This window comes from Acromyrmex echinatior, chromosome 11 (assembly GCF_024713525.1).
Source record: "Acromyrmex echinatior isolate Ae372 chromosome 11, ASM2471352v2, whole genome shotgun sequence".
Lineage (NCBI taxonomy): Eukaryota > Metazoa > Arthropoda > Insecta > Hymenoptera > Formicidae > Acromyrmex > Acromyrmex echinatior.
The window spans coordinates 3088608-3098511 of record NC_141862.1 but is presented as its reverse complement, the minus strand read 5'-3'; the positions used below and the strand labels follow the sequence as shown (position 1 = coordinate 3098511).

Below are 9904 nucleotides of genomic sequence, written 5' to 3'. Positions count from 1 at the left end.
ATATATAAAATAACATATACATATATATATATACATGTATGTATATGTATGTATGTGTATATATATGTGTATATATATATATATATATATATATATATATATATATATATATATATATATATATGCATATATAATAGCATACATACATACGCGTGTGCGCGCGCGCGCGTGTGTGTGCGTGTACATATATATTAGGTGTTGGAATTAATTCGTAGCGTTTTACAAGTGATGGGAAGTACTTTCATTAATGTATTTTTTAATGCTCATGTGAAATAAATAACATTCTTTCATTAAAAACGCTACGAATTAATTCCAACACCTAATACAACACATGTTTAAACTTTATTTACTGAATTATTTACACATGCATATATCAAGGTTCGGAACGTGATGTGTTTCGGTTGAGCTTTCTTTCTGCTCGGATGTCGGAACGACAAGCGGCAATCTCGTAACAGACGTAGCATATAAATGAAATTTTCGAATACACTTTGTTCTTATACTAAAGCTCGTAACTCGTTTCTGCAAGCATAGTATTGTTCTTTGAGGTTTTCTGTAAATCGCCAGCTACTTATGCAAGGTCTGAAATTATTGTATACAGCACATTTTTGACTCGGATGTCGAGTCTTAGTAAGAAGCGCCATTCCTCCTATCGGTCGCGCGCAAACGAAGTAGTATTGCTATTCAACTATAGAAATGGATTGAACCATTGTAAATAAATCAGCAATATATTATCAGCCGAAAACGCCATAATATATTTTTGTATATATAGAAATATACATCAAGATCGTTGTTTAGAGAAGGAATCATGCGTTCTTGATGTATCTTGATGATGCCAGAATCGATAGAAATCACATTCTTGAATTGCAGAACGAATTATTGAAACAGAAGTACGACAGAGTGAGACAGAGAAAAAACAAAAAAGGATAGAAACTCCGATTGTAATCGGTGAGACTTCGCATGCCGAGCTGGGCTCGTCGAACGAAACAGCGAGTCTATCCTTCAGAGTCTCTCTCTCTCTCTCTCTCTCTCTCTCTCTCTCTCTCTCTCTCTCCTCTCCTCTCCTCTCCTCTCCTCTCCTCTCCTCTCCTCTCCTCTCTTCTCCTCTCCTCTCCTCTCCTCTCCTCTCCTCTCCTCTCCTCTCCTCTCTTCTCCTCTCCTCTCCTCTCCTCTCCTCTCCTCTCCTCTCCTCTCCCCCCATCTCTCTACGGTCGCTAAATGCTTTCTGGAAAATTTCGGCCGCTCAATACGTATAATTAAGAGGAGAAGGAACATTATAGATAAAATATAAGTTTTAATAAATTATGCTAATCCTATATCCCTCCAATTTATGTATAATAGCAAAAATAATTTCAAAACACGAATTTACGGGATATTTCTATGATTTCCATGAGCCTTATATACCACGTTCATAGAAAAGATTTGCAAAACCTCGGCGTGGTCTCACGCGTAAGATGCGAGATCTGAATGTTAGAGATCTCATGATCAATTCCTTTTTTCTTTTTTCATAATTTTTTTTTTTTAAATAAGTGATTGAAGACATTGTTAACAAACATATATTACAGTCTAAATATATTTTTATTTAATTATTGAAATTATATGTGTATTTCTAAACGTTTTAATTTACCTTTAGAAAAAATCCAAAAAAAAATTATGTTTCTGTAATAATGTAACGTCGATCAGTACTTTCTGTGAAATGTTTTTTTTATAATTATCATCATAATCAATCAAATCGCAAAAGTGCGATTAATATAATTATAAGGATGATGTCAATATAATTTTATAATTAAAAAGCCTTTATGTGCTTTTATATGCAACATACAAATAATTTTTTATTTATCTATTAAAGTGATTCGGTATTCTTCCTATAGTTATTGGAATACATATTAAATTTTGGGTCGACTTTTGAGGCATTGCCTTCTTTCCCCCCGCCGCCGCCGCTCAATGCTCGACGGCTGAGCTGCACCGGATCGCGCGCGGATGTGTATTTCAGGAGCGTTGCACTAAGAAATATGCTCCATATCTTCTAGCAAATTATCAATCCTTTAGTTTCCTTAGTCTTCTATGATGTCTTCTTTATTCAACATGCCTTCTTTATTCACATGTTGAATAAAGAAGACATCACGGAGTTATTGAAGTTGAATCATTCCAGTTTAAAATTACGCATCTCGTTCTGTATCGACTCTTATTAGTCTTAAATTGATATTATCAGTATTCTATATAGCGTGGTCAATAGCTCTTTGAAAGAAAACCGAATGTATCAATGTAATGTATAATATAAAAATAATAAAGTAAATATTTTAAAAGTACATAATATTTAGTAAAATATATATACTTATTAATATGATGTTCAATCACTATTATTAAGAAAATAACAATTATGTAAGAAGGAAAATATTTTTATAATAATTTTCATGCTAAAATGTTGTCATGATAATTTTCATGTTGGAAGGTATGATAGCAGCATGTTTCTTATACTGTGACGCTCCTGAGATGCATGTCCGCACGCGATCCAGCGGTTCAGCCGTCGACTGTTGAGCGATTGTAAAGGAAAAATAGGCAGCACCTCAGAAATTGGCTCGAAATGTGTAACTAGTTCTGAGCACACTAAAGTATACATATAATTTCTATAATTTATAAAATATATTTGAGTAGTATGTTGTCATTAATAACGTTATATGTTAAAAAAAAAAAGTAAGAAAAAAAGGAAAAAGCAGGATTGGATTGAACATAGGATCCTCAACATTCTGATCTCGCACCTATCGCCCGAGACCACGCTGAGTTTTTACAAACCGCCTCTATGAACGCGGTACATAAAATACACGGAAAATCGTAAATTATATCTCGTTAACTATCACATTTTGAAATCATTTTTGCTATTATATATTAATGAGAAAGGTATATGATTAACTCTTTCACTAATATCATGTGAGACTCGTGGTAAAGAAATCGAGCCAAACATAAACAATATGTTCCAGGCTGTTAATTATGGCACGCGCCATCGTAACTTAAATCGTAGAGCAAAGGATTAATATAATTTAATAAAAATTAAGTATTGTCTAGAATGTCTCTTTCCTCCTTATGATACACGCCAAGCGGTCATTTTCGGTCGCTAGAAACAAGCGACCACAGAGAGAAGGACAGAGACAGATGACTCATTGTTTTGCTAGCGGGACCAGTTCGGCGTGTCCGCGCGGAGACTCACCGATTACAATCGGAGCTTCTATCCGTTTGTTTTTTCTCTGTCTCGCTCTATCGAAATAACAAAAATTGAAAGAATTTTAAATCACGAACACGGTTGCCAGTGATCCGTTTTTTTTTTGACAGACTTCGGTTTCTTGGACTAATATTCAATACTCCAGCAGATGTGAAAATCTCCAATTTTGTCGAATTAAAATTCTTTCATTTTCTTTTTATTAAATTATATTAATCATATATCTTTCTCATTAACGTAGCAAAAATGCAAATGCAAAAATGATTTCAAAACATAAACATTGATGAGATATACAATAGTTTACGACTTTCCATACACTATATGTATCGCGTTCGTCGAGGTGATCTTCAAGAACGCGTGGTCTCGGGCGTTGGGTGCAAGATCAGATTATGTTCGATTCTGCTTTTTCCTTTTTAATTTTTATTTAATAAATAACATTTTATTTATTAAATTTTATTAATAAACATATTACTCCAAATATACTTTTTATAAAATTTCAAAAATTATATACGTATACTTCAATGTGCTCGAAATTAGTTGCGCATTTCGAGCCGATTTCTGATATGCTGCCTACTTTTCCTTCACAATCGCTCGACGCTTGACCGCCGAACCACTCACGCGTGGACGTGTATCTCAAAAGTGTCATAGTATAAGAAACATGCTGCGACCATACCTTCCAGCAAATTGTCATGAAAATATTTTCCTTCCTATATAATATTGTATTTTCTTAATAATGGTGATTAAACATCATATTAATAACTTAATGCATTTTACTAAATGTAATGTACTTTTAAAATATTACTTTATTATTTTTATGATACATTCAGTTTCAAAGAGTTACTGATCACGTTTTTATGCCACAGAATGTAATATAAAATTTTACTTTACCGCATCGTACATCTGGTCATCTATTTGTATTTTTTTTTGGAATAAAATCTGGAGAGAAGACATTCTAATGACGTATCAATATAGAACTTGCAAAGATAATAGAGAGTCTTTTGACTAACGTGAAGTAGATAAAACGGGTGGAACGCCTTTTCTTAATTAATCGCTAAGGAAAAGATATGTGATCATGATATCGATGATGGATCTTTTTTCTTAGAGTACTAAATAAAACAATTTTTTTGTATGATGTGCATACATATATCATATTGCGTGACGTGAGGTGTTAGAAACAAAGGCTTATACGAGTAAATCAGCTAACCCAGTATGACCCGCGTCACAGTATCATTGCAGCACACAGTACTGTCAATGTAGTGTAGTGTTAGTAGTTGTTTCTACACACACAATCTTATATATGTGTGTGTGTGTGTGTGTATGTAATATGTGTGTATAGTAGATTATATATTAATCCATTATATATATATATATATATGTTATAGTGGTTTCAAAATAGAAAAACTAGTAGCAGAATATTGTCTGCCTTTGCTAAGAGAAGGTTATGGGTGCTTTATAACAAGCGACTCAGTACAATATCTCATCCTTGTATTATCGAACAAGATTGTAATAATGCACCGTGTCTCTTGTTGGAAAGCACTCTAGAAGGCCAAAATTTGTTATTGTGATGTGTGTTTCTTGTTGGCACCCTATAAAGCCAGAATGAGAAAGGTTAGCGTCTTTATGTTATTCGTAAAAATATCACTTTTATTTATCATACAAGTGATATGATTAAATTTATTGTTATAACAATAAATTGCGCTTTGCCTAATTATGATCCAATGTCAGAGGCGTTCATCGTGGGCTGACTATTTTTAATTTACTGCCAGAGGCGTTAATCGTGAGTTGGCTAGCTATAATAAAATGTCACAGCCATAAATCATATTTTGGCTAGTTATAGACAAATGTCAGAGGCGTTCATCGTGGGCTGACTATTTTTAATTTACTGCCACTGCCAGAGGCGTTAATCGTGAGCTGGCTAGTTATAACAAAATGCCACAGCCGTAAATCGTGCTTTGGCTAATTACAGATAAATGTCAGAGGCGTTTATCGTGGACTGACTATTGTTAATTTATTGGAAGAAGAATTTCGATTATTAAATTTGGTGAAATACAATTACGAAACCAATTTATAGAATTTTGCGTCTGCAATTAAAGAAATGCAAATAGATGCATTATCATGATGGAATCAAAAGCTAATTGCTTGACATAACCGAAACAAAGAAACTAATGAAGAAAAAAACTGAATATCAGTAAATAGTTTCTTTGAAACCTTACAACTTTTGTCTGAAACGTTTTTTCTAAAAACGTTATGTAATAGTCTTAGCACAAGGATGGTCGTAATTGAATCGTAGAACGTGAATCATAGGGCAACGCATTATATTTTGGCGTACTATGCATGCCGATACACGTTCACATTCCTTTACGATTAGTTATAGTCACCTTTATAATCCGGAGTCTTTTTGGACACCCTATATAATATATGTTATACATATATGTATATATATATATATATATATATATATATATATGTATATATATATATACAACATACATTACACAGTCAATAGTCACATGCATAATTTTTGTACGATGCTGTACGTTTATGAAATGTATGTAAGTATATCATATTCAAAGTGTTTTAGCAAATATATTACCACTTACAGGTCAATGTACGTTGACTAACAGCAAGTTACAATAAGTATATTTTTACTAAATGAACACTCTGACTGTGACTTAGATATATTTTCGGATGCAACCATGTATTTGAAATACATGTATACACGTGTAATGTAATAGCACTTTTTCCTTTATTCCCAATGTCATTTTAACTTAGGATGTAACATGTCAGTACGTAAATACATTGCACATACATATGTAACTATTCCATCTCTTTTATTATGTTTAATGGGCCTTTTACAATTATAAGCCATAAATCAGCCATAAATAAGATGCTGTGATTGATCAATTTTTAGCTTCTGACTTCTGATTTAACTAATGTGTTATTGTAGAAGGCCCATAATAAAAAGAGATAGAAGTTACTCATACTTAGCTTTTCATGCAGATATAATATAGACACAGTCTATTAGTGAATATTAGAATTATATTTTATGTGCATTATGATGTGTACACACATTATAAAATATATTTCTAATTCATATTCACATATGTGTGTAGCTACTTCATCTCTTTTGTTACGTATAACAAAAGGTGTACTGATGTCTTCTTTTTTCTACGTTTAATAAAAGAGATATATTTTTTATGATCAAATATTAGTGATATATACTTTTATATTTCAATATCAGAATATACAACGAACATAAATCAAAGCTAACGATAATCAAACGCAGATGATCAGACGTAACATCTTAAAAAAAAAAATCAAATTACGAATCCTCTGATAAATCCTCATTTTATGTGTGTGTGTATATATATATATATATATATATATATATATATATATATATACATGCATTATATATATATATATTTTTTATATGTATACAATTTTAATATTGCATATTAATTAATTTAAACACAGAGAATGCATAAACAGCTTAGCATTGATAACTTCTATCTGCAACGTATGTATATTCACACATTATAGTACATATATGCAATATTGTACAATATTGCCTATGTGTGTATTATATTTAAGTACATCACTAATATTTTAATGATTAACTTACATATTTTTATTAAACATAGCAAAAAATGGTATAGCTATGTATATTATATGTGTAATATATCTATATATAGCTAATACATATCACATCCTGACCTAAAATGACATTGTACGACAGGAAAAATGCTATTATATAGGCCCATGTGTCAATGTACACTGTCAATACTGAAAATCTATTACGTATTTTCAGTACTCGCAGTGAATATCGAAATACAGTTGTAGTATCACTTTTTCCTATGATTTTTCCTATCATTTAGAGTTTAGACATATATTACTGTCAATATATGGACACGTGTTTCATATATATATATATATATATATATATATATATATATATATATATATATATAATGAATACGACATTGCACATACATAATGTAACTCTTTTTACTCTGTCTAATAAAAAGAGATAGATACTTATAGTACTTATACATTACTAATATGTCGACTATATATCTAATATAGAAAATTGTATGTATTAGGTATTGGAATTAATTCGTAGCGTTTTTAATGAAAGAATGTTATTTATTTCACATGAGCATTAAAAAATACATTAATGAAAGTACTTCCCATCACTTGTAAAACGCTACGAATTAATTCCAACACCTAATACATTATACTATGATAATTCTAACATTGTTGTAACATATAACAAAACATTATTAGTGAATATAAATTATAATTATATTTTATATGTATTATAATATACACAATAATGTACAAAATATAATTTTAATATTGCATATATCATTAATTCACTAACATGTTTATGTCTTCACTAATATGTCAATAATATTTTTTGTGTTATTGTGTATATACACATATATTATAATACACATAAAATGTAATTGTAATTCGTATTCATGAATGTCTTTTTATATACAACGTTAGAATTACATTTTATATATCATTATACACATTATAATATAAAATTTTAATATTGCAAAAATGGACATAGAGAATATCTATATATGTATATATATATATATATATATATATATATATATATATATATATAATGATATTCATTTATGATAATATATTATAACCTAAAATGGCATTGGATGTAAGAAAAAAATGCTATTACGGTTTCGTATCGATATATCTATTAATTAAAAATCTGTATTTTATATATATTACAGACTTTTAGTACTGGTGATATATATTAGAACACGGCCTACATTGCATGTGTATATAATACAACTAAATATGTATATAATGCAACTAAATTTCTAAGGTCCGATTCTACAAATATAAGATTAACTTCAATTATGTTTATTTTTTTTTCAATTCTAAAATTGGAAAATTTTCCAAAATAAATCTTACATTGTGGGACCGATCCTAATACACGTCCCTGTTAAGATGGTAATGTAGGAAACGGAATAAAAATATCGATAATTAATCGATCGAATTTCCTGCATGATCATATTAACTTCAGAGGGCGTAAGCAGCTTATACATTGGAAATGAAAACCTGTAATATCGACCTTGATCAAGTTCGGCCTTCGCTCCAGCATCCCCTTAAGAGAGAAAGAGGAAGAGAAAAAGACAGAGAGAGAAAGAGAGAGTGGGAGGGGGGAGAATAATTTATATACTGTTTAAAGTGTAACATAAACGTTTAAATATAAGAATTTAAATATTATAAATTTATGTATTTGATCACTGCAAGAAATCTTAAACATATTGATTGAGATATACAAAAATTATTTGACGCAAATGTTACTGTAATAATTAAATATAAAGGAATTAAATATATGTTTCTTCTTTATACCATAGTTTCCATAACTTTAAAAATCGGTTACTTCTGAATACACATGCCATATTGTATAAAATGTTTTAAAATAATATACATATATTTATAATAATGTATAATTATAATAATGTCATATTAAATACATTTCTGACAAGAAAATATAAATAAAAAATATTAAAAAATTAGTTTTTTATTTTTGAAATAATACTTCACACCTTTAAAAAATCTATACACTGCAGTGCATTAATTCGCTGAATCATAGTAAAAGCTCGACATTGTGTCGATAACGCTCAACACGAATGAAATAAGAAGAGACATTGACAATAATATTTAAGATACAATGTGAACTTATTACGTATTTCTTTTTGTTGTATATAAAATTATAAATTCCAGCAGAAATGCATATGAATTAGATCTCCGTTATATCTATACTACTACTTATATTTACTCTTTATATCTATATGTGACGTATAAAATGTTTTATATATTATATATTATATATTATATATTATATATTGCGCAATAAATATACGTATAAGAGTTAACGGAGATAAGCATATATATTGATATAAAAAATATCAAAGAAATAGATCTCTTATTAAAATTAAAAATTATGATCTTTTATCGAAATTATTCCTTTCGTTGATAATAAAATTATGCTTGCCTGATTATTTCTCTCTCTCTCTCTCTCTCTCTCTCTCTCTCTCTTTCTCTCTCTCTTTCTCTTTCTCTCTTTCTGTCAAATAATTTGATGATTTTAAAATTAAAGATTAAAGAATTGTTTAAATAATACTAAAACTAAATTTAATAATTGTTTAACTACTCTTTTTTATGTAAAAATGTAATTATTAAAATTTATATATTAAATATTATTAGCCATAAGATCTGTTTCGACCGAAAATAGGATTCTTTTTGTCTTATTTAAATTAATTATATTAATTATATTTTATATACATCACAAAAGAAATATAAATATACATACATATAAATGTACTATATGCGTTTTCATGCATGTTTTGTATTTTGTTAGCAATATTTAAAAAATTCCGTGTGCAAACAAGTCGATGCGCAATCGGGTCCGTGCGCAATCAGGTCGGTGTGCAAACGGATCCGTGTCCGATTGCAACACCATGTGTCCGATCACTAATATATTCGTGTTCGATCGGGTCCGTGTCCCGAAAAAAATAAACAATTTTTGTCTCTTATAGTTCTTTTGTAAAATTGATAGTATTTGAGAAAAAAATTATTGAAAACCAATATTCAGCCATTTTTAGTAATGAATATCTTATTAACTGTTGCGAAAATTGCGAAATAGTAGAG

General features: G+C 29.6%; 1 protein-coding gene across 2 annotated transcripts in view; it reads left to right on the top strand.

The window, feature by feature from the left end:
- LOC147908038 (odorant receptor 94b-like) overlaps window positions 1–9904 on the top strand; it is a 259915-nt gene that overhangs the window by 169823 nt on the left and 80188 nt on the right. The gene's annotated exons all lie outside the window — the stretch shown is intronic.